Below are 25054 nucleotides of genomic sequence, written 5' to 3'. Positions count from 1 at the left end.
GACACTCACCTGAATTTGCATAACCATGAGGGGTTGCTATTTGATTTATGTTTCATTTGGTTTTATCTCTCCATCTGAAGTTTTGAGCTTATGTTAGAAGTTGTCTAACACAACTCAGGGCCCTTTTTTACTTCTTTGTATTTACTGGCCATTGACACTGGCAGAATTCTTAGCATGAAATTATTATTATTACTTCTGTACCAGCAGAGATGTGTGTGGCACTCTGAAGAATCTGTCAAGATGGAGTCTCTGCTTCTGCAAGCTCACAACCTGCGGTCCTGATCCCGTAATTTACTCTGCATGGTCCTTTCCTCATGGAAACCTAAGCAGTCAAGAGCAGGACATTGGGACAGTGACACAGGAAGGGAGAAGGTAAGGTTTAGGATAGTACGATTGTTTTGGTAGCAATTGGGTGGGTGTTTTATCTGAATTATGTATGAAGCTCTAAAGCTTGCTTCTTTTCTTACCTCACAGTCGTTTCAGAGTAGTTGGCTAATCAGTGGTAGTTACTAGTGTAATCAGGAAAAATCAGACCTCAACCAACCATAGACTTGCCTATAAATCATGAAACCTACTAAAAGAAAAAAGTATTAAAGACACTCTCTCTAACTGATTAGATTTGAAGCACAACTCCCCTGTCCCAGCTGAAATCAAAGAACATGAGCTGTCGAGCCCTGGGTTAATTGCTCTGCTGGCAGTCCTGCAGTTCATAGGTGCCTTCTGCATTGTAAATGTAAGAAGCAATCTTTCAAAAATCTAGCTTGCTGTTGGATAGTAACTTTAGAAGGAACTCTGACTGTTCTGGCAAAACTTAGTAATCAACCCACACTGTAGTGCCTGAAATTTGGTGACACCATCATGCAAATAGGAAATCTGGGTCATAGGTATTAAGCAGGTGTAAGTGAGGGAAATAGCTTAGAAGGCAATGCAGTGAGTCAGTGTCCACTAGATGGTGGATTGCAAACTGTGAAAACTTGACAACCTGATGAAACGGTTGAAAACTTTACAGAGAGAAAGTTGTAGCCCAGTTTTGGACAGCTGCCCCATCCTTAAAAACAATGCAGCCTTCTAAATCATGCTTTTGACCTTCAAAGTCTTGGTGGTTAGAACAGATGTTATCTGTTGGCCATTTGGCTCTGTCCTCCTTTTTCTGCTTTGGAGCTGGTTTCTGGAAAGCTTCTGCCTGGCAGGAGCTGGATATGTGGTAGCCATATATTCAGAAAGTCAGATGATCAGACTGGTGTGTCCTGCCACCCTCAAGAACCAATGGACCATCTGGTTCTTAGTGGAAGCTTGAGCTAACTAACCACTTGGGCACCTTGGCTTCTCTGGGCAACCATGGAAGTAAGTGCTCAGAAGTTATATTGATTTTCTAAAGGGCACAGAGTCCCAGGGATGAACTGTATTGATATTGGGGCAGTGCTTTCCCCCTGGTTTATGTCACAAAATGGGAAACAGGGAAAAAAATTGGCTTCTGTGTAGAATCCCTCCCTTCATTTTCATTGTTTCCAGGATAGCGTTAGGACCTTGTCCCAACTGACAAGGTTGGGAGCAGTGTTTTGTCTGCTGCATTGCCCTCGAAGATTTTCGGCAGACCTGACAATATTTGTCATTAGACTTAAGATCTTTTCACAGATGGATGTTTCCTATCTTGGGCAGCACATTTTCAAGAAAAATAGTGATCTCACCCTGATTTTAAAGAAAAAAAAAAGAACCAGATTGCAGTCTGACAGAACCAGCAACAGCTCAGACTCAGGATCCTTTATGACTTTCCTTTTTTAAAATCTTACTGTTCAAATTCTGCCTCCCCAGCTCCTGATAATGTTGCAGGTGATGTGGGCTTGATCTCGGGGGGTGACAACACAAGCTTTGTTATTGATTGATGAAGTAGTAGTTTTGCAAATTCAAAGTATTCGTAGGTCCTCATAGTGTTCAGTCACCAAAGAATTTGTAGAGGCCATCACTCTGGGTTTTTGAAGAAATGCTGCTGTAAGATTATCTTCATATTGGGGAACTTTACTGCATTTTTCTTTTTTTCTTGAAGACTACATTATTTTTGATAATATCAAAGAATGTCATCCTTATTGACATTGCTGCAAATGCAGTACAGCTGTGCTCTTGAGAAGCTTCACAGGACTCGGGGACCAAAGAGACAGAGCTAATGATTAGCTAGACATACTGTCCTATGCACCACAGCCAATACAGTCTGCTACTAATCATCTTTCAGTGCCCATAAGGTGTGAGAGTGGTCATGTATTTCCAGTGGGAAGTGCATGTGCCACGAAGCAGAGCTTTGTGGGCAGTCTTGGATGCCTGATGCAAGGCTTCTGCCATTGCTTCCCAAAATGATGGTCTCTTCTGGCAGTTCAGGCATTTGGGAGTGTTTTTGTTTTCTGGTTAAATATAAGTCTGCTGCATCCAGGATCTTCCAATTTAACATCTTTCAATGAATGTCAGAATTTCTATACAACAAAACTCTTTTTTCTTTTTAACTTCCTGTGTGAAGGTCATACAAAAGTATTCGTTCACTGCCCTTTGCTAGGCATCTTCTGAAGATCGAGTGCCTGCCTTTTGCTGTCTAAGGGGCTTATTAGCATTTTGACTTTTCTTTTTTAAAGTGTTGAAAGGTTAACGTTTGTATTCTTTTCAGAATACAAAGGAAATGTGTAATTGCAGAGGCATGTAGTGGAGTCAAATTATCAGAGTTGGCACTGCAGGATAGCATCTGGGCACACAGGTACTGAGGTGTTTGGCAGCATAACTGGGGACAGTGCATCAGGTCAAGATTCAGGCCTGTCTCCCTGGGACAAGGTAGTGCTCATGCTCCTGCCGGCCCATCATTTTGCCGTAGACATTCATATGACAATTGCAGAAGATGCCCAAGGTGTGGTAACTTCGTGTGCAACAGCAGCAGCAATGGAAGATGAGAATCTGTGGGCCTCAGTGTAAGCGCCAGGTTTATCCCAGCAAAGCCAAGTTTGTCTTAAACTTCCTTTGGGTGGAATTTTTCCATTTTCCCCTTGCCTTCCTACACATGTCTTTTATAGACCAAGTGGTTTTGCAGTTCTCAAGCTTGGCTGTAAAGCACAGGAAGGAAATGAGGCCCCATGTCCAGGTAGCTGCCTTCTGCCCAGGGGCAGGCACCGGTGTGGGAGGCACAGAGAGCCTGCGAAGCCCCATGTGTTTCAGCTTCCCAGAGCCGGTGTCGCTAGATGGCAATGTGGTACTCCTGCAGCTGGAGCTTCTGTAAAATGTCTTCCTTTTTCTGTATTTATCTCTGCCAAACTGATGATTGCACCCACCACCCCGGCAAGAGAACAGAACAAAATCATTTCATAGAACATTACAGCTGTTGTGCCTTTTTCTTTTCTTTCTTTTTTTCCTTTTTCCCCCACAGTTCTTTGTCCTACAGCAGGGTGCAGAGGTTTAAAAACCTTTCTTAATCGCTCTCCTTCTAAAAACAGAGAAAATGCAGCCTCTAGGGAGCAATTAGCTGTGAGAAAAGCATTTCTCAAACAATTGCCAGGAAATATTGTCTTGACCGATATTCCTGATGTAACACTGTCGTTCTCAGTACTGTTATTCTAAGATACTCGACTGCAAAAACAGCAGGGTACAGATCTGTAATGCACAATCTGCAGCTTACCACCTACCTTACCTTTTTATATGCATTTACTTTCAGCTTGTGTCCTTCCCCCCCCTGCCCCTGGAGCTATTCTGTTTAGGAGAGTGAAGAATTATTTGTGACTTTCCTCTTGTGAGTAGTGTATCAGGCCAAGGCTGTGACAAGGCACGGCTGAAAATTAAGGTTATGCCTCTGCTGCCTGGATTCCTGATTGAAATTCAGTGGCAGTGTGCTGTGGAGGAGATCAGGCTGCATGTTCACAGAAATCCCTTCTAGCCTTAAAGCCTGGCAGCCTGAGAGTACGTGATGTTGGTGAAGCCTGAATTTCAGTGGGAGCAACTGGAGAGCAGGTACATGTGAAGCAGGCAGCAGAAATACACTGAGACCAGGGGCTCGACCCTGAAAGCCCACTCCCCATTGTTGTATTCATGGAAGGTGGACTAGGGTTGGGAGAGGTTGGAGGAATGGTGGTAATGGTGCCCATTTGTGTGCACAGCCATAGTTTGTATTGTACGGTTCAAATTCTGTCCTTCTTTACATAAATTCATGGAGATCTGAGAAGCGAGCCCACTCTGTGGGACAGGGTGTGAACTGAAGCACCTTCTGGAGGACAGACAGCAGTGTAATCCTTTCATTCAACCATGTCTGCAGCTGCTTTTTATAAACTTGGCATAAATACATACTCAGTGAAGCCAGGCCTGTGTAGCTGGAAAATATTTTCCACCATCCAAAAAAACCAGAAGATTGGAAAAAGAGCCCAGAAATTGTGCATAACATGGAATGGCCTCGCTTGTGGTTTTTTTCCATGACTTCCTCAGCTCATTTTTCTACTGCCAATTTTAGAAGCCCATAAGTCATACTTGTTAAACTTTCTCAGTTAAAATGTAACTCTAAGAACAAAGTCATATGATATGTTGCAGCCAAATAATCCTTCCAGAGCCTCTGACTGGAGAAAAACTACCCTGATCTGGCCAGCTTGCAGTCCCTTATGGGCTTCTGTGTCCCGGGAGAGACAGGGCTGAGGGGGCAGGTTCGCAGCCCAAGGCTCAGCTGCAATGCCTGCATGGGTGACAGCTTCCTGGTGGACTTCAGCAAGCATTTCTCCCTGCTTTCGCCAGGGTGGTCAGGCAAAATTTTCTGCTTCTGCTCTAGAAGGACTTGAAGCAGGAAGCTAAGCAGAGGAGGGAGCGAGGGGAGGCAGTACAGAGGCTACTGGGGTTCAGCAGTGGAGGAAGGTGCTGCTGCAGTCATGGGGAAGGAGTTGAGGGGTGAGAAGACAGCAGGTTGCCAAAAGCGAAAGTGAATTTGCTGGAGGGTTTGAAACAAGGACATCCTCACTTCAGTGCCTTTTTAAGTGTTGAATCAATATGGAAGTACTTGCCTGCCAGGAGCAATACTTTTATTTGCCAGTTTTGCTCTCTTTTATAGGGTGATTTTGCTTACACCATGCCCCAGATGATTGTCTTGAAGTGCCATCCCTTGTCCAAGGTCTGCTCTGACCACTTGCAAAGACCAAATCCCCAGTCAGTGCTAGGGGGTCACTCTAAATTTACTAAATTTACTGGGGCAGTAGCCAAGAGCAGAATCTGGCTGTTGGCCCTGCTGGCAGTGGTCCTCCAGCCTGCCTGCACTCCCAGGGCTGGCAGTCCCTGCCTAGGCCCCTGTGACCTGCTGCTGGCTTGGGAAGGCAGGGAATACCGGTCTCCCACAAGGGCTGCGTTGGGCAGCCTCTGTGCTTAGGGCATGCAAGTACGGCAGGGCATGAGGGACTAGAGCAGGCAGAGGAGAGGCAGGTGAGAGGAGGGAGTGGAACTGTGTGGGGCTTCTCCATCTGCTCCAAGTTCCAGCCCTGCCTCCCACTTGTGCTGAGGCAGAGCAGCATGGAGAATCTCCCTCTGGAAAAAAAAGAAAGAAAATACCTATGTTTTTTCCCCTAAATACCAGCTTTTGAGTTTGGTTCTGCCCTCAGTGGAAACTGGGAGAGTCTCTGGAGGAAGTTGGGGGAATCACAGTGCTGCGGAGCGGCTGCCAGGAGCAGCGGGCCCCAGAGACCGCCTTTCTGCAGCAGGGTGTAACACCCTCGCAAAGCCTGTGTGGTCTTCACGGGAAAGGAGGAACTGAGCAAACGCACTGGAAACCAGCAAGGGTGTTGTAATGTTTTTTGGACAGCCTGTTTCAAAAGCCAGCGGCTGCCTCTCTCTCTCCCCTGGCAGCTGCTTCCCGTGCCATGACATTGAGGGAGGTGGTGGTGACTGATGTAACTGCGGCCGGGGAGAGTCACTTGCCCAATGTGTGGAGGCTGGCTGACTGCCAGAGAAATTTGCTAAGGCTGGGTTTTCTCACAACGGGCTCCCTCTGCACATACCTGTAACTGGGCCAGGTGCTTGGCATGGCCGCCTCCCCAGCCAAGTACACGAGGTGGCAGAGCTACTCAAGCCAGGAAGAGAAGAAGAAGAAGAGAAGGAAGAAAATTTTGTTCTCATCCCACATGAATGCAGACCCAATAACATACCTAGGCATGCATTGTTTTTGTCTCCATGTTGTAATTAATAATGATGTCTGTTCGCTGAAGCCAGCTGTTCTTTGTGCTAATGGCTGGAGGTGTGGGGGAGAGGGTGAGGAGAGGCCTAGCAGTTTTTTTTTGCTGGATCACCACCTTTAAGTTATTGTGACAGACCTTTAAAAGGATGTCTTTGTATGAACTGGAATATAATGCTAAGCTGGGCTCTTAAATTCCGGCTCTGTTGAGAAAAAAGATCCTTTCATATCGATTGTCATTTTGTATGCAGTTCAGGCACCGACTTGTAGAAAATCTGGGCCAGGAGAGATATCATTAGGTATTTATGGGGGTTTGGTTGGCTCAGCAGTCAGTTTTTCCATTGTCATGCCGTGACAGTAGTGCATTACATACACCCTCAGGAGACATCCTTCTGCTTCCACAACAATAAAGGACTTTTTTTTCTTTTTCTGACTCATCTTCAGCTTGGAAAAAAAAAGGCCAACTACCACCAGTAAATATAATTAGGAACAGGCAGATATACTGTAGGTAGCTTTCAGAGCCCATTGGGATAGTTCCTGTTAAAATATATGCTGGTGTTTTCTTACCCCATGCTTAGACCTCCAGCTGCATTCCTGATTATACTTAAATGTTTTAACATAGCCTGTTGATGTTGTAGGCTGAGGAGCCATTTCTATTTTGGACCAAGAGAAGGAATATATTTAATGCTGGGATCGTCTTTCATGCACACGCAGGAGCTTTGGCCAGACTCACAAGGAAGAGGAGCACAAATGGCTGTGCTGTACCGGATGTGAGGTCCACTTAGCTCTTCATCCTGCCTCTGACAGGGGCCAGCAGCAGATGCTGGGGGAAAGAGGACAAGAAGCAGAGCAGGTCTAGACTGACTGCCCCAATGTGCCTTCTTGGCTCCCAGCATAGCTATTCTCATTCACTAAAGGACAGGGGAAGAGGCAGCTACTTCCTTAGTCCTGTTCTCCGGCTTCTTCGGGTCCCTGTTGTGCAGTTGCCCCTGTTTGTTTTGCTTCCCAGATGTGGCTTTGCATGGAATGGAAAGCAGACCCAAGTCTGCTCTGTTTCGCTTTGGATCCGCTTGGTCACGTGAGGATCTCTGGGTTAAATGTGTCCTGGCTCCCTCAGTATTTCCCTTATGTAAGTGTGATGGAGCCGGGAGCAAGTGGTGTACATCTGGGCTCTGCTGTCTGCCAGGTGGGTGTTCCCTTACACCACAAGCTGAAGTCCTTGCCATCCCAGTTAGGGGCTGCTGTGTGTGCCATTGGAGCACCATGAAGCTGGGACCTGGTCTTTGGGTCCATATTTCATCTCAGGGTGAAGGCTGACACCGGTTACATGACTGTGAGCAGGCCAATTGGGAGATTAGTACAGCTTTGTTTGTTTATTTATTTATTTTAACCTGTGACTAAGATGGGGGAGTATTTGGATGGAGCCACTCCTCCCAGAAATTGCTGTTTATATTTCAGTCTCCTGAGCAGAGTCAGTCATATCTGAAGTGCTCATAGCCCAGCAGTGGTATGTGGGCTCTGCTGTCATGTCCTCATGTAACCTGGCGTTCATGCTGCCGGACAGTGTGGGCTGGTTGTTTGCTCATCCCAAGCACAAATGACCAGAAGTTTTCCTCTGTATTCCTGATTGCTGAGCTCAGAGGGGTGGAGATGGAGTAGAGAAAGAGCAAGCCTTCATCTGGAAGTGGCCAAGTGTTGAGTAGGGCCAAAGCTGGGGTTGTGCTGAGAGAAAGGAGACTGTGTGGGTGGGGTGATGGCTGTACAGCCGCAGACAATATTGCAGGGCTCACCTGTCCAGCATGTGTTTAGCACAGTCACTTGTAACACTGCTCTGTGTGTAAGCAAGTGAGTACCTGCTGCCATGTGATCAAAAGGAGACATGCTTTTAGAAACATGCGAGGGTGGTGTGAAAAAACAAGTCAGCTGAAGTATCCTTAGCTTGTAGGACACCTGTAGGCTAATAAACACAAATGAAACAGTGCACAGAAACTCCTCAAATATCAAGCCGCTGTTTATTTCCATTATCTTTCCCTAATTCCACCTGTATAAGCTACTTATTTCAATTCAACACGCTGACTGTAGACATACCTAATCTCTAGGAGAAGGGCAGAGCCAGTTCAGACAACCTTGATAGAAAATGGTTTCCCGAAGTGACGATCTTGTTCCATGTGGAACAGCAGAGGGCAATACAGAGAACTAGGCAAGAAGAACTTAAAGCTTAGGGCTTTAAATAGCAGATGACTGGGTGGCCAGAGAACTAAAGGTATATGGGGGAACAGGATTTTGTATTCTTGAGCCAAGGGAAGTTCCAAGAATCCTGTCCCCATATGTCATCAGTTGCTAAAACAAGTCTTCTGGAAATGTAAAAGTCTGTCTCTCTCCCTTCCTTGCCCCATAGCAATATAAGTAGCACAATTTCATCTGAATTTCGTGGTAAATGAGTAATCCTGCCTCCACGGCTGTCTGAGACTTCTGCACCACATCCTTGCTCCAACTTGTAACGTTAGTGCAGTAGTTTACAATGTCTGGGATAGAGAACATTTCTTCTGTTTAGCGTGCTGTGATATGTTCACAGGGCACAGTGTTGTCTGTCAGGTGAGAAATGGAGCAAGACTCCTCTTGAGCCATTGGTCTTGGGCATTTTCTGTTTCAGCACTTCCTTATTCTTCAGCAAGTCACCTGGACAGCTAATGACCAAGGTGAGGCCTGTTAGCCTTTGGTCACCAAACTTAAATCTGGGGTTTTTTTCTGAGCTGATGTTGTAAACAAGGCATACACTAAAACTGTTTTAAGCTGTCATGGCAAGGGCTAGAAAACAGGAAGAAGCCAGTGCCAGCTCAAATGCAGTGTATGCTGTGAGTGGTACTCTCATTTCCAGCATGGAGCTCTTTGACATCCTAAACAAACAGCTCAGCCATAGCAGTGCAGCAGAAACTCTCCAGAGAATGGGGACTGTGGAAACTTCCCTTGTGTTGGTGGTACTTCCTGGTCAGGGCCCGGCAGCTGTGGGATTGCAGGGAAAGTTTATGTGGTGCTTGCTCATGTATTTTGTGAAGGATCTGGAGGCTGCCATTGCCCTCCTGTTTGTGAGCTTCTTAAACTATGTCTTCAGTGGTAAGTAACTGGGGGAGAGGAAAAGCAGCTTTCGAGCCATGTTGAGGTTGGCCTTTTTGGGGTGAAGAAAGACTTAGATGTTGGTGGTGCTCAGAGATGCAGACTGAGCCAGGTTTGATCTTGGGAACACCTATGTAAAGATGGGATATTTCTCAAGGAGATAACTGTGTAAAACTGGTGTAAATGAGGCCAGGCTCCTGGGGTTCTGTTCTCCAAATATGAGTTTTATATTGAGGTCAGTGGGAAGCAAAGATGTGTCAGTCTTTGGGTGGATAGGGGTTTTTTTGCCACTGCTTGAGCACAATGGAGAACCTCGGAGAAGTCTTTATAAGTGAGTTGACTACCTGCACCTTGTCTGATTTATGTCCCTCTGTCTTGTGCTGACGCATAGCCGAACATCAGCAGGCTTTCTCGGTGTCTAGATCACTGCTTCCATGGGGTTGCAACATGCAAACTGTCTTTCAGAGAGAAGGAATGAGGTTAGGAAGAGGAAGCTGTGTGAGCCTTAGTTTGCATTATTGAATCATGCTGGGCTGGGTTTTTGGCAATTCCCTCTCTCAAGGCCCAGAGTTTCAGTGGTTTCAGGTTGCAGACCAACACAGTATCAGTAAGTCCATTCCTCCATGAAGGTCAGTTACTTTCACTCCATCCCTCCCCTTCTCCCTGGGAGAGTAAGGATGTTTAATGACAACGAGGGTTCAGGGTGCAGTCTGAGCAGGAGAAAGCACCTTTGCTTCCTGCCAGTTTCTTGTCCTGCAAGCAGGCAGAGACAGCTGTCTACTTTCCCCACGTAACCACTGGAGTGTCCAGCTGCCCCTACAAGGGTTCGGCTGCCTGTACCTCAAATGGAAGCCAAGGCCAGCTGTGAGTGCTTGCGACCTCCTGTGACCGGCCCTTGGCGTAGTTTTCCCTCTGGCCTCACCAGCTCGGGAGGAGCCCCATCCATGATAAATTTTGAGGGTGTGCTTTTACTGACAGTGCCTAGGGAAAACTTGAGGTGTCTGATGACAGTGTATTTCTGTCTTAAAGCTGCTTTGTGGTACTGAAGGACAGTTATTGAAATAAATAAATAAACATAGCAAAATAAAATTCAGGAAAGAAAACAGCTCAACAGGAAAGTTATGGACATAACCGTCAGCCTGATTTTATTTGTTTTGGGTAGGGTGACAGTCACAAGTGCAGAATTCAGTGACATTGAAACCTTTCTCTACAGGTGAAGGGACACAAAATGGGATCTAATTTGTTCTTCATGGGGCATCACTTTCTGGTGTTCTTTTTTTTTTATCTGACAAGAACCTGCAGGAAATTTATGTCAATGTCATCAAAGATACATTCTTGTTACTTTCACAACTGTGACCTTGTATCCAGCTAAAAGAGTTATAGCCGGTAACCAGTGAGATGCTCAACTTACGTCCACAGGGCAGATTTTCCAAGCAGCAGCTATGCTGGCAGGGATACCTGCCATGCTGTCCAGCCCCAGTGGTGCCAAGTGATTCCGGGAAAATGCGGGCGGTGACGCCATAGACAAGTAACGATGGAGGTGAATTCCTGGAATAAGCCTACTGAGAGCAGCAGCCCATGGTGCAGCATACTGTGGGATGCACTAATATAGGGACAACTGAAAAGTGGGAGAAAGGATCAGACCTGGCACACCGGCACGTTGCAGTGTGCTGTCCACACAGCAGGCAGCAACCTTACTGAACCGGTCACAGAAAATGGGCTGCTTGGCCAGGAGGGAACAGCTTAGCTATCACAGCTTTTACTTAGAGTTAGCTATGAGCTGGCCAGGAGCTGGCCAGGCATAAATTGCTTTTACAGTTAGTCCTGCCAGCTGCACTACCAACAAAGCAAAAATTGTCCGAGGAACAAGTCTCAGGTTCACACACTTAAATGGTACCTGTCATAAGGTTGCTGAACTTCTCACCAGGGCTGGGACTACAATATTTATTGTATTGGCATGCTGTCTTTTCTGTTCGGCTGCCGCATGATTGTATTATATCACGTGCTGTTGACAAGGACTAAACTGTGTATAGAGATAACCGTGACCTTGATCTCTGCATGGTGAAACCAGAGTAAATTACTGTTTATTTCAGTTTAAACAAGCTTAGAATCTGGCCTTCAGATCATGTTATTTCTCTAATTCAACCGGTCGTATTTATAAATTCATGTGATGGTCAAAATGATCCAGTAAATGCCAGCACACAATCCTAGCACTTGCAAAACACTGAATTTATATATTGGCACATTTCCTATATGCTGACTGCAGGACAAATAGGTTTCATATTGGGACATCCAAGTTTGTTTCAGCAAAGGTATGCATGACAAAGCCATGTTATAATCTGGGTACTGATTACGGCATTGAAACATGTTGGCTCAGCATGTGGTGGATTTGGATGCATAGATAGATCAACTTTTTAGTGACCTATGGCTTGATTTCAGCATGGAGAAGATTGTCAGCATGTTTGTGCTAATTAAGGAAACAGCATGGGAAACTCCTTTCCACTGCAGATACAGCCAGACCTCAGGAAATGTCATTGCTCCTCAATGTTTTTTGTAACAGGCAGTTTGTCTTGAAGTAGAGAAACAGCTTTGTGTCTTAACTGTATTTCTAAACTGCACTGAAGCTTGTTTGGGTTTTGTCCAAGTCTTCCATTTTGACCTGTTTCTGGAGGATGGACTGAACGGTTAGGTCACAAACACATTAGGGGAGTGTTTCAGCTGTATTTGGGGCCAGTAGCACAGGCTTAGATTCTCTGCCTTGGTTGGGTTTATTTGTAATGTTGACAGTAGCTGAACACCGAGAAATAAACACAAGTTTATACTCATGCTTTGCTGGAAGAACTTTCTTGCTGCTGGAAATAACTCTTTTGCCCAAAACTAACTCTTTTTTTTTTCATTCAAGCAGTGCTTTGGATATGTTATGCTACTTATACTACATTCCCATGTTCAAGTTCCCAAGAAAGCAGGTTGAAATGTTGCCAACTCTATTAAGTTCTTTCTGTTACACTGAGTCAGCTGCTGTGATTTTACCTTTGCTCTTGGTCAAAGTAGTACACTCTATTACCTTGTTGTTCTTTTTTTAAACATAAGAAATTGCAATACAAGTGTTTGTTCCATGTGCCTACATTTCCTCCTTCGTCAGTGACAAAAGCAGCACATTGGTTTTGTTATTAATAAGAGAAGTATACCTAGAAGCCCTTGATGTTTGGGCTGTGGATTCCCAAGGGATACACAGCCCAAACATAAAGGGCAAATAAAAATGGGAAAAATAAGTGCCTTTATTTGCACTTATGAACAGGGAACTGAAGTAACCGCAATTAAAGGGGTACTTAATTTATTCTTAGTGAAAGGCCAAAGGAAGAAGTCTTCAGTGAGGCTACAAGTAGATCCAGGACCAGCAGATCTCTGTTCTGGAGCTCACTGGCCCCAGCAGTGCTCAGTCCAGCAACCTGTTCCTGGTGCAAGGTGCTCTCAGAGCTTCTGGCTTTCTGCGCCCTCCCCTCGAATAAGAATTCTTGCTGAATTGACACCTACAGTGAGAGGTTGTGGTGGCTGCTTGTAGTGATCATTGAAGGCCTCTAGAATTGCAGCTTCTGTAAGCAGGGGGTCATGGCAGACGTTCCCCAAGTGCCTGTCCATGGGAAGAGTTTTGCAGCTCTTACAAGTGAGCTGTAACCTGACTTACCTCCCTTGGCATTTTGAAGTCTGGTGAAACATGATGCATAATGACATTTATTCTGCCTTTGCAAGTAGGAGACTGCCTTTATGCCGAAGTGTCTCATTGGCGAACCTCACCTCAGTGCAAAGAGCTTATTCAGATGTAACCGCAAAAATGAGGACTGGCTAAATAATGCCTCTGACTGAAAGGATCCACTGAAGCTCATTATAATGATCTTAATTACTTCCAATTCAGCTGTGTCTGTGATATCAGAGTGCGAAGGTAATTATGGAAATGCTAAATACTATTATTATTTGATATTAGTGACAGGGTGGAGGCGAGACCTGGTGAGTCCTTCCCCCATCTGGCCTAGAGAGGAAATGAGGGTTACCCTTTCCCTCCCGTCCTTTCAAGGCCTGAGAAGGAAGGACTGTGCAGGCAGGGTGAAGCCAAGACTCTGCTCCTTCTTCCAACTGCAGCAACCTTGACTCTTACTTTGCCTGCTTGGTGTCCAGAGGTGGCTCCTTTCTATGTGCAGCAAACTGGGAGAAAGGAGAAATGCCTCCACACTACCCTTCCTGCCTCCATCTTAGCAGCAAAGGAAGCAAACATCTTCTCTCTCTGTCCCACACTGGTTTTGCTGGTCTTTCCCTCAGTTTACTCTATCTTTTCTGTGGCCCTCTGCTACTACCTGATGTTGCTGGATTTTCCCATTATGCTGTCTTCTTAGCTGTGTGATCTCAGCAGGGCTACACCAGCTCAAGTGCTCCTTGGCTTGCATGGGGTTTCCATTTCCTCTGCATTGGCGGCTCAGACTCTGAGGACAAGGAGGGGGATGTTCAAACCTGGCTTTTAAGGTGTCTCAAACCAGATGATCTTCTGAGGTCCCTTCCAGCCTCAATTATTCCTTATTTTAGAGGCCCTGGCTTTCTACTGACATTGTTCTAGCCCGGGAAAGTGCTAACCCTTTGACCCATGAGAAGTTTTTAAGGAAACGGTGATAACTTAACGTGGTTAACAATTTGCTGCCTGACTTTTGTGTAGGGCCCAACAGACTATGTGGTCTGTAGGAACCCTCTGTGCTGTCAGGGTCTGCAAAGCAAAGCTGCAAGTAGCAGCTTTGCCAGTCCTCCCAGAATAAGGGTGAAACAGTGAGAGCACATTCAATTAGCTCTGCTCATTGACCACACCAGCCTGCACTAGGAGAAACCTGTGCGGCGATGAGTCAGACTCAAATGATTACTTGACCCAAAGAAAGGCTTGATGATACACTGAGGCTGGGACACACCAGCAGTGATTATACAATGATTCACTGCCTGTGCTCTGCCATTCAAAACATCCTCTGTGTTGCACAGGCAGGACCATTCACCAAGGCTTCAATGAGGAAGTGATGTTTGCACCTTTAGCTGCCACCTTCTCACTGAATCTTTCAGCCACTGCCTCTGGTCAGGCTGACATTGGGGAAGTTTGATGGCAGGGGTAGCTCCTGACACTGCCATGTGACTACAGCTGGACACCTCCTGCTGATAATGTTCACCCTAAGAGGGTTTGGCCAAAGTGTAGTGCAGCCAGACATCCCAGTGTCCCCCCATCGCCATCCTGTGGAAGCACATCATTTATGCCAAACTGAGGAGCAGGTGGGAACTCAAAGTTCTTTAATTCTCTGTGCTCCAGCCCGTAATTTGCACATCATTATTCAAAACTCATAAATTCTTTGCAGAACTATTCCCATTTCCATTTTCCCTGTTGTCAGATATGTGGAGCTCACACAGCCCAGACTGCTTCTGTGTTTCTTTTATATAGGGGCACATAGCTTGTCATCTCTTTTCATTTCTCATGCTGCTGTCTATACTTCCGTTTTTCCTCTTACACCCACCTTTTTGTCCTTTGCTCTTCCTCTCCTCCAGATTCCTTCCTGCCAGGTGTGGACACTACTCATATGGTTTCACCAAAATGGTTAAAATGGTCTGAGTGCGCTGCCTACATCTATCTCGTCCTGATAAATGCTTCCCAAAGCACTGAGCAGGGAAGTCCTCAGCACCTGGGAAGCACCATTTTTCCTGACCCCGGAACTGATATTGCTTGTGGCAGTTTATTGGAGGTACTGGTAACATCTGAGGCATGGAAAGTTGACTCATGCTGGCTGGGACTCACAAACGTGTTGGGGCACATGGTTTGTATGGTGCTTTCCCTGCAGCTAAGTTGAGCAACATGTTATTTAACAAGTAAGGCATTACTCAGGGCTCATAGACCTCGTGTTTTGCCGGTGACAAAGTTGCAAACTTGAAGTACAACAGTCCTGACGTTTTCTGTGTAGTGTAAAGGCCAAGCTTCTGGGGAGTTGTGATCCATCCTCTTAGTGCCTGGACATTTTTCAAATTTAAGTCTTCAGCTGTCATGCCTTCTTGCCAGCGATCCTATATGTCTAAATAACTAGGTGAACTATCTCTGGAAAATAACATATCCAATTATTCGTCCTTTCTTCCTGTGGATGAACTGTCTTCAAATTGTCTTTGAAATGTATTTTAGATACAGTAGTATTATTTGTGTTTGTCTAAGCATTAGCTGGCTATGGCTGCTCTGTGTGCTCTTGGATATAACTGTGGTTTTAAGTACCCTCCGCTGGTTATTCATAGCGTGCATTTAGTCATACTAATACCAGTCAACCTGGTATTAGTTCTGCTCTCTAAGTGGATGACTAATACTCTTATAAATAGGAGGAATGTGATCTGAAAGGTCACGTGAATGTTCCCAGTGTGAACATATCCCCAAACTATGAGACTTCTCATTCCAGGCCCATGCAAAAAAGAAAATGCTCATTATTAGGAAGAAGAAAAAGGGTTCAAAACCCATTCAAGCAATTTCTCTGCTTTAATTCAAATAATTTGCAATTGTTTGTAGAGCTCTGCATTGCAAAAGGTTTTTGCAATGCTTGCTTTACTCTGCAATCTCTCCTGACCTACTTGGGAACATAAGAATTACTCCATTGGAGCAGTCCTGATCTCTTTCCTTTGCCAGTGCCCTCCCTTGGAACATAACAGGATCTGAATGTTTCTTAAATAGATATGAGAAACATCTTTTAACTTTCTTCCTAACCTCTTTCACATGGGTTTGCAAAGCAAGATAACTTGGATTCCAAAGGAGATGTGAAGAGTGCACAGTACAGGTGTCTGCACTGCCTGAAAACTGACAGCTTTCCTCACCTCAGTACTGTGGAGAGAAGATGCTGTGCTGCCCAGGCAGTGGAGGAGGAATGAGGGGTTCTTGCTAATGCAGCCTTCTGAGAGGTCAGGTTTCTCTGCTGGAGAATGCAGGAGGTAAAATGCAAGAGATCAGCTGTGCAAGCACCCACGACTTAATTTTTATCAAATGAAAACAAAATATTTGTCTTCTTCTGCTCTTCTGCCCTTGAAAGGTTTAGTTTATATTCACAGGAATGCAAGGCTAAGGAAGGGAGGACTGATGACCTCAGGACATCCAGCTTCATTTCATGGTTGTGCCAGACTTGCTAAGGGTATGTCTGTAGCATATGCTTAGCCCAGATTTGAGCCCAGTCTATGATCATGCACTGCCTGTTTGGGCAGTTGAAGTCCTCAGCTGGCCTGTGGTACATCCTTGGTCAAGTCTGAGGCCTTCTTTGGCTGGAGCAGTGAGGGAAGGCTCATCATGCTGGGGCTGGGGCAGGAGGGTCCTGCAGAGGCCACATGCCAGGGGCTGGACTGCTGCTGCTGCCACTGTGAAGCCAGCCCACTGAGGCACCTCTTCTGCTTGCTGCAGTCAAAGTGAAGGAAGACCTTCCAATGGAGAAACAGGCAACTGTGGCGCTATCTTTCCCCCTTGCTACAAGTCAGGTATGCCCAGGTGCTCACCTAGTGGGCTTTGGGCTGGTGGAGCAAAGCAGAGTAAGATGCTCCTGGGGGCAGGCCCAGCTCCTAGCTAGGAGGTGGTGCTGGCTGCATAAATACTTCTCTGCTCAGCCTCTTCAGTGTCAGATGTGATGGTTTAAGCCACCTGTCACCAAAGTTAGTTTGACTTTATACTGGAACAAAGTGGAGCCTGCATGAGAGGCTCAGAGTTGTGTCCTGATCAGCAAAGGCAGGTACATTGGGTCACTGGAAAAAGCCTGAGGCACAAGCTTGCGTGGCATGGACCATGTCTGTGCTAATAAACCAGGCAGCGGCAGGAGCTGTGCTTTGCTTTGTGACTAAGTAGTAACATTGGCCATGGTGGGACAGATAAACCCTCTTGCCCTCCAAAACCACGTGGTCACGTACAGTCCTGGTCCATGCTAACTCCTAGGCTGTGCTTGGGAACAGTTTGGGAGAGTGTGGTTGGCTTGGGCCAAAAGTGTACCTATGACTGCACTAAGATCTGGAAGGATGGATGGTTAAGCTCTCCTATTCGTGCCCTGATTCACTGGCTTGATTTTCTGCTCTAGATGCTGCCAGTCTGGCTAGTGTCAGACAAGTTACCTAATGCATGACATAAGGAAGAGAAGACTCTTCCAGCTTCACTTCTAGCCTTTGACCCTTCAAGCCCTCTCTCACATGGGGATAAGAGTGCATCCGTACCTACAGAGTAAGGGAGACTGCCAGATTTGGATACATTGGGCAAGTGGGATGTAGTTAAAGTCTAAATTCACTGCAGTAGTTTATAGAAATTTGATTCACTGAAGAGTTGGGTCTGTGGTATATACATGCCATGAAGATGGTATTCCCCATTCACAGACATATTGTAATTTTGTGCATGCTTATTATGCAGTTACAGAAATGCATTAGCATTAAAGTATGTGGGCTAAAAGCAGTAACTTGTGTTCTATATTCTCCTCCTTCCAGCCTTTCTCTTGACTTTAGGTTAGATTAGAAAGGATAGCTGAGGATCTGGGTCCTCACAAGAAGTCTATACATAGTCAAGGAGTCCCAAATATTTGATAGACTATATATGATGTTTCTTTCTGAGCACACAACATGTTTCCTTACTTCAGCAGTCTCTGAGGCTTGATTTGAGTGGAAGATAGGACAGGGTGCTTGCTGAGAAGTGCATATGCAGGTCTTATGAAACAGTGAGCATGTCTGTGTGTGCGTGCATTAAAATAACAGGGCAGAGGTGACTGCCATATATTATTTATCTGCTGGCTCAGATTTATCTGCCTGCCTTAGGGATTCCTGGCTCTCAGATTTTGTTCCTAGGAAACATTTCAGTTTGAAGAACTGTGTTTGCGGATGTTCTCCTATGGCTAGAAGGGCTGAATTTAAACTGAAATAATTTAACTTGAGATCAAATGTCCCACCCAGTTTATTTTAGGTGTGCCAATATTTGTTTGCTTGTGAGTGCATCTGGATTTCTCTTCTCCCTTGGTCAGCTGCAGAAGCATTTTTCTTATTGATGTCAAGTAGGTGGTAGTTGTAAGGGCAGGCCTTGTTTGTGGCTAGTGGCCAGCTAACAATAGGTAGTGATAAAAACATAGAAAAAGTTAGGAAAAAAGGAATGGATAGTATAATTACACCTGATAAAGATCACAACACTATATGTGATATATACACATTTGAAACCTATATGCATAAATACATAAAACGTTCAAGATGTGGAATTGGGTTCTTTCACAGAGCAGCTACAATTACATAAGGAAACTAAAAAGGATTTTTTCATACTGTAATGCTGGCAATCAGAGCCTCCTCTCTGACTGCACCTGGGAGAAGACTGTGTTAAGTGTGAGCAGAATAAATGATCCGTTCATAAGCAGCATGGCAGACACCTGTGTAGCACCTCACTGCAGCACCTTCCTATGCTGCCTGCATGTCAGGCATCATGACTAGTCAAAAGCAGACCTAATTACAGTAGATCTTGAGCAAGATCCTCAGAGGTGACTGTTGGAAAAATGCATCTACATGTTCCAGATAGATCTTTTTTCAGTGCTGTTCAAATCTTGCTCTCTTCACTTGGACAAATGCAGACCTGGTTTTGCACATTGCAGTGTAGTTGCACTTCTGAACAGGAGCCATTTTGCAAATGAGGAAGAAGCAGCAGCACCTACCCTATTCCTGAGCCACTGTCTCCCTCCAGGGTTCAAGAAAACCAGAAAGCAAGCCCCAAAGCTTTCTCCTTTTCCACTATGACACAAAAGAACAAAACAGGATTTCCTTTGAAGCAGTAACAGGACAGGCTTTGCAGCATTCTTACAAGGGCGAATTTAGATGCCAGAGAGTGGAATTTGCAAATGCATTTCCCTTCCTACACCTTTTCTTTTTCATCTCCATAAATCTGTGTCAGTTTCTAAAGAACCTGTTTTGGGGGGGAGAAAAGGGGGACAGAACAAGTGATGAGCTATTCAGAGCTAAAAGAAGAGATTCATGCTGCCAGAGGTAAGACTGTAGAAAAATGTGTCAGCGTAGCAGATGATAGTTCTCCTCTCTTAATGCCTCTCCTGAAGCATCAAGGTCTATGTGTTTCTGAAAAGGGCTGTGCATCTCAGAGGTAGTCTATGAACTGCATGTTGAAATGGTTGCCATGGCAGTGACTGAGTATAAGTTAGAGAGCGTGATTAGCCAGAGTTGGCCTAAATAGCTGAAGGGAAGGAAATAAGAAAGAAAGGGATTAAAAAAAGGCCGAGGACTTTCTGTTATTTCTAATACAGATCCATCAGCATTAGACTGTGCCAGGACGAAGAGGCAGTGCTGATGGAGAGGATCTTGCAAAAGCATGCTCCACACCACAACCCTGGCAGCACAAGCTGCCAGGGGACCTTCTTTCCCTTAACAATGTGCCAGTGCAGCAGCTGCACCTCAGTGAAGGGCCATTAGCAGTCCTGTTAGTGTGGATTTGGTGAAATGGTACTTCTCCAGAGTCGGAGGCAAGGCCAGGGCTCTACTTGGCCTTCAGCAACCCGAAGAGAACAGACACAGCGCTCTCCTGGCTGCTGTGGGGTTTAGCCACATTGGAAATGTGGGAGACTGGCCTGCAGAGAGATTGCAAGGCTTGCCCAAGTGACACAGAAGGCTGCTAGCCTGGGTGGGGTGTTCATTGGCAAAATCTCTATCCCTAGAGCCATTCCAGTTCTTCTAGCCCACTAACCCACATCTGCTTGAAGCATGCCTGTGAAAGGTATCCCATCTTCATTTGGAGCCTGTGAATTAGAGAACACAGCCTTTCTTGTTAATTCACTGCAGTAGCTCGTTAAAAAATAATTGTACCTTATATCTCATTTAAATGTGTATGATATTAACATTCAGCCTCTGGTGCATGCTGTGTTATTCTCTGCTATATGAAAAAAAAAATCACTTCTCAAGATCCTGTGGGTTTTTGCAGTGAAGGTTTCTTATGCACTAGAGTCACTTTCAAGCTTGTTTTTTGAAGAAGTGAAGAAGCAGAATTCTTTCTCTCAAAGGATTTTTCTTTTAGATCTTCTCAGGGAAAAGTGGAAGAGTGGGAAACTAAGGTAAAGGTGTCTCAATACCAGGTCCAGATAGAGAAACGTCCTCTCTAGGAGCTGTACAGTGCCATATTAGAGGACCAGATGCCCAGTGTAAAATCAATAAAAGACACTTATGCAAGCAGAGAGCATGCAGCTAGATGTTTGCAGAAGCAGAACGTGTTAGCCTGATTTTCTTCTCTTATAGCTTTCTAAAATAGAGAAGTTTAATTTACATTAGCCTGAAGTGGTTCTGCTCTTAGTCCTTTGAGTGAGATAAGATATGAATCTACTTAGGCCAATCCATAACATATGACCACTTATGAAGGGTATTCTCCTTGCCTCATGTCCTAAGGGATCTGTAGGTTTCTCCTTCAAGAGGAGTACAAACCAGCAGTACTTACTGTGGTTAATAGGCATCTGTTTTGGCTGACAGAGCTGGGATGGGAGAGATCAGATCATATGGCCTGCAATTTAGGAGGAAGAAAAGAAAAACCCACAAGACACCTATTTGCCCTGCAATCAAGTTGGCTTTTGCTGTTATTTGCACGAGTCTCTTCCACTTCTTGTATCTCCTAAATCCTTGTCATTCAGGTTTGAGAGCTAGGACTATCTCCTTTGGCACCAAGTCAACGATACGTTTTTTAGCACCAGCAGCCATTCATATTTTACATTACTGTTCCTCTTTGTTCCTTTCAAGCAATAATCATAAATATCAGCTTTCATTCCTAGAGTGCCTTTCATCCCAAGGGCTCCCAAAGTACTTTCCAAACTTAACAAGCTTATTGTAGAGTACTCCTTTAGAAAGGGTGAAACTTGCTTCCCATTAAATCCTGATTTTGGGAAGGAAAACACTGAATTATGTCTTCAATACATGAGAGAGCCTTTGCAGCTGTTATTTACTGTATATGTTCCCTTATGAAAAAAGTTTGCTTCTTGCTCCTCCATCCTCCCGTCTCCTGAGCTTAATCCAGCAGTGCTCAGTTACCTGGGGAAGAAGAGTGCAAGTATGAGAGATGATCATCCCCTATGATCTGAGGAAGTGCTTTTTTTCTGGAATTGCTGTTCTCAACAGTTTCTTCTGACAACTCCATTTCCATCCAGTCTATTTTCTCTTTACTGGGGCAAATGTCCTATGGCAGAGTTGAATGTCTTGTGGCTTTAGCCAGAGAGGTCAACGTCCACAGCTGGGCTATGCTACAGATCATGTGAGAAGCTGTAGTCCTCTTCAGGACAAAGTCAGCTGGCCTAATTTAAGTCACATTCCCCTGCAATCAAAGCAAAGCCAATTGCTTTGCACTGAAATGAATCACGACCTTTGAAATGGTCCTTTATTTGGCTCATCTGTGGGAGCAATAATCCAGAAGAAAAGATTGTTACTGGTAATTTCTGAACTGAAGAATTTGTTTCCTAATGAATCATATGATTAATTTTAGGGCAGCCTGAATCTGACCAGTGTCAATTTGTTTTCATTGCTTTCAGGAGGACTCAGGATGATGGGACCTGTCCATCTCATGATGCACAGAGCTTTTTTCCATGCTGCTGTGTGGGAAAGTGGTCTCTTCTCTGCTTGGCTGAGAGAGGCCCGGGTCAGACACATAAACCTTCATTGCTTTTCTGAGGACATACCAAGAGTCTGTGGTAGAAGTGGGAGCAAAAGTCCTATCTCTGGTTCAGTGCTTCAACCACACAAACACAGTCTATCAATATAGATAGCTTTAGATGAAAGATACATCAAAGCATATTTTTGGCTGCTGCCTTCAGAAGTAGTACTAAATCTCCTGGGGCAATGCAAGAAGTGAGATATGATCCAAGCATCAAAATCCCCATCTTCTTACTGTCTCTCCTCCTCTCTCACACTGGTTGGGTTCACAAGGAAGCTCTTTCTTGAGGTTGTTGTGTCATCTATTCCCATCAGTAGATTTTGGTTCAGAAATGCATTTTTACTCTTTTCCAACAAAATGCTGCCTGTTTCAACACTAACTCTGAAGATTTGTAAGTTGGCAAAGGATCCAAAAAGAATCATGAACCAGCAGTTAGAGTTTACATTGGCCACCTTGTGTAAATCCTGATATTAGCATTTCTGAAAGGATTCATTCATCACTGAAAAGAGATTTGTACCTGTGAATAAGAGCTTGCCTGGGAGAGCCTGTGTGTTTCCTCTCCTCTATCAACAAAGCTTACCAACGTGAAAAGATGGTTTTGCAATGGATGTTAATGCATACCTTTTATTTCAGGATGAGACTTTTCAGCCACTGAAAATATTCCATGCCTATTTCTGATGGTGTAATGAAATCATCAGTAAAATTAAAGTCTTACCTATTTTCATCTGTCATGTATGCTTGTTTGTTTGTTTGTTTGTGGACCCGAATATATATATATTTAGAGTATCTCTCTTGGGCCTTTTTTTTTTTTAAACTGAAATCCTGTGATACAACCTTAAGCCCAGTGGTTAGATCTCGTGTCATGTAAAATCAAGTCGACCTGCACTAGAACAGCTTAGTAACACATTCTGCCTGTTCCAAACTATGACCTCTTCTGGGGATGTCAGTGAAATAAACACACTTTTATGAAGTACCCTTAAGTTTTCCTTACCTCCTGCTGTTTGTCACACTTGTTGCAATTTGCCTTAAATTAGCTGATTTCACACCAAGGTTCATGGTGCTGTTTTGTTGAAAAAAGATGTTGGTACGTTCTGCACTGGCCCAGCTGGCATGCCATGAGCCATGGCTCAGAGATGGAAAAGGGCCCCTGAATGGACAGCAGCCAGCGTTTGTTCTGCCTTCATACTGCAGGTCAGGGTCTCTAAGCAGTGGTGGACACATAACAACAGCATTTGTGAGGGAGACAAAAATGTGGGATATCTCTGCGGGATGGCTACATTTTGACTAGGATTCCTTGGGATTCTGCAGGATGAAGATCAAACTCTTTTTCAGTTATGTCACTATGTTAAAACATCTAATATGACATTTTTCTTTTAACTTTTAGACTGCTTCACTTCTCAGCTGGAAGCAGCTGAGGGCTACTAGGACTATTCCTAGACACTCACACAGCTCCTGGCACAGTATGGTGTCAGTTCTGGCAGGAGACAGGCCATTGCTGCAATCTGAATGCCCATTTTTTAAAAAAATGAAATCTGGAAGGTAACCTGCTTGCAAGTGCCCCTTTCATGCAAAAGGTGATGATTTATGAGCACTGTGTTTGTAAAGCAGAGGAAGAAAGCAAGTGTGAATGAAATGAGACACCAAGGACCAACCCGCTGCCTTCCATGGGAAGGTCTGTGGGAGGGGCATGAGACTCCTGGTGGAATTTCTTCTCAACCCTTTACATTGTCAGGCAGGGGAAGCTGGGCCAATGACAGATGAGGAACCATGAGGATAATCCCTGCAACCAGAGAGGTAATATTTGCTGCCTCCCCGGGGCTGTAGTGTCACCGTGCAGCTCTGTTGCATGCAGGGAGCAGAAATAACACCAGGAATCTCTAAAGGGGCAAGTGGGTATGTAACAGGACAGTGATGCACATAAGCAATTTCATTGTAAATGGTTGGAGAAGAGATGCCTGGTCTGCAACAGGCAAACACTTCTCTGCACAGAACCAGAAAAATTCCCCTTCAATCTGGGGCAGATTGCCAGCAGTCTCAAATGCAGTCTTCACGGTGTTACTTCCAAAGATGAAACAAGGGTATTATGGACACTTGCCACTGAGGCAGGTATCTTTAAATAGAGCTGCACATTGCCTGGTTTAATGCTAACAAACCTTAATGGTGAAGAAGACAAGACAGGTAGCAGCACTCATATAGCGTAATGTGATGGCTGATATAAGTGTGAGTCATTCTAGCTAGGGGCTTTAGTATAGGAAGTCAAATAAAAGATATAAAAACAAATCTGGGTTTTTTTCCTTCCCAGTGAAGGTCACTGCCAGGAATAGCATGGGAAATAATTAATGGAGGAAGAAATGTTCCCCTCAACTTAGAAGTATTGTCTTGCTTTACAGTTTTGTTCTCTTTGGACTCCCGTAACAAACACCAGTGAACACGCAGGTCCTTTCTCCCTGAAGCCGCTGACAGATGTCCCACCCTGGGTAGTGAATGCAAGGGACCATGTGTGCAGTGCTTACGGAGCCTGTTAATGGGTGTCCTACTCCCTGGCAGTCCACCCACCAGGCAATGCACTGAATGGGCCTGTGAGACTGAATGGGGCTCTACGTAACAGCAGCCAATTTTCCTGGTCAACAGGGAGGCGCGGTGCCAAGGCTGTGTGTGAGAGCCTGCTGCTGGGAGGGTTTACCCCTTCTCCTCTGTTCCTGAGCCCTGGGGAGGTGAGTTATCTTTTCAGACCCGTCACAGGTCCTGCTCCCTCAGTTCCTATGGTTCATGTGGGAGGACATGGATGACACAATGACCATTGCTCTTGCAGTGGCATGGACTGTTCTCTGCTCATCCTGCAGAGACCTGGGATGCTCTGGGCTACTCATTTGCTCCCTGTGACCAGCACTGCACTTACACATGTTCAAAGGTAAGGGGAAGGCACACAGCTGTGCCTGTGGGTGCAGTGTGCAGGCAACGCTACCTGGGGCAGAAGTGTTCCACAATGTAGCCCATCTGCTGTGCAGGAGTGCTGTGCTACAGTCTAATTCCCTTTCCTCAAAGTGCCCTTTGAGTGAGGACAGATGAGGAGAGGAGTGAGTGCTTCTGCTTCATGTCACCACCCT

At 45.1% G+C, this 25054-nt stretch overlaps 1 protein-coding gene across 1 annotated transcript in view; it reads left to right on the top strand.

Moving 5' to 3' along the window:
• Window positions 1-24868, top strand: part of TOMM20 (translocase of outer mitochondrial membrane 20) — a 38659-nt gene extending 13791 nt beyond the window's left edge. The window contains exons 5-7 of the transcript XR_007903890.1: window positions 208-372; window positions 24579-24661; window positions 24760-24868. The gene's annotated coding sequence lies outside the window, so the exon portion shown is untranslated. The remainder of the gene's footprint in view (window positions 1-207; window positions 373-24578; window positions 24662-24759) is intronic.
• Window positions 24869-25054: the final 186 nt, after the last annotated feature.

The sequence above is a fragment of the Manacus candei genome, unplaced genomic scaffold, assembly GCF_025592945.1.
Source record: "Manacus candei isolate 608988 ecotype Guabito, Panama unplaced genomic scaffold, ASM2559294v1 h1tg000017l, whole genome shotgun sequence".
NCBI lineage: Eukaryota > Metazoa > Chordata > Aves > Passeriformes > Pipridae > Manacus > Manacus candei.
This window is presented reverse-complemented; position numbering and strand designations above follow the sequence as displayed.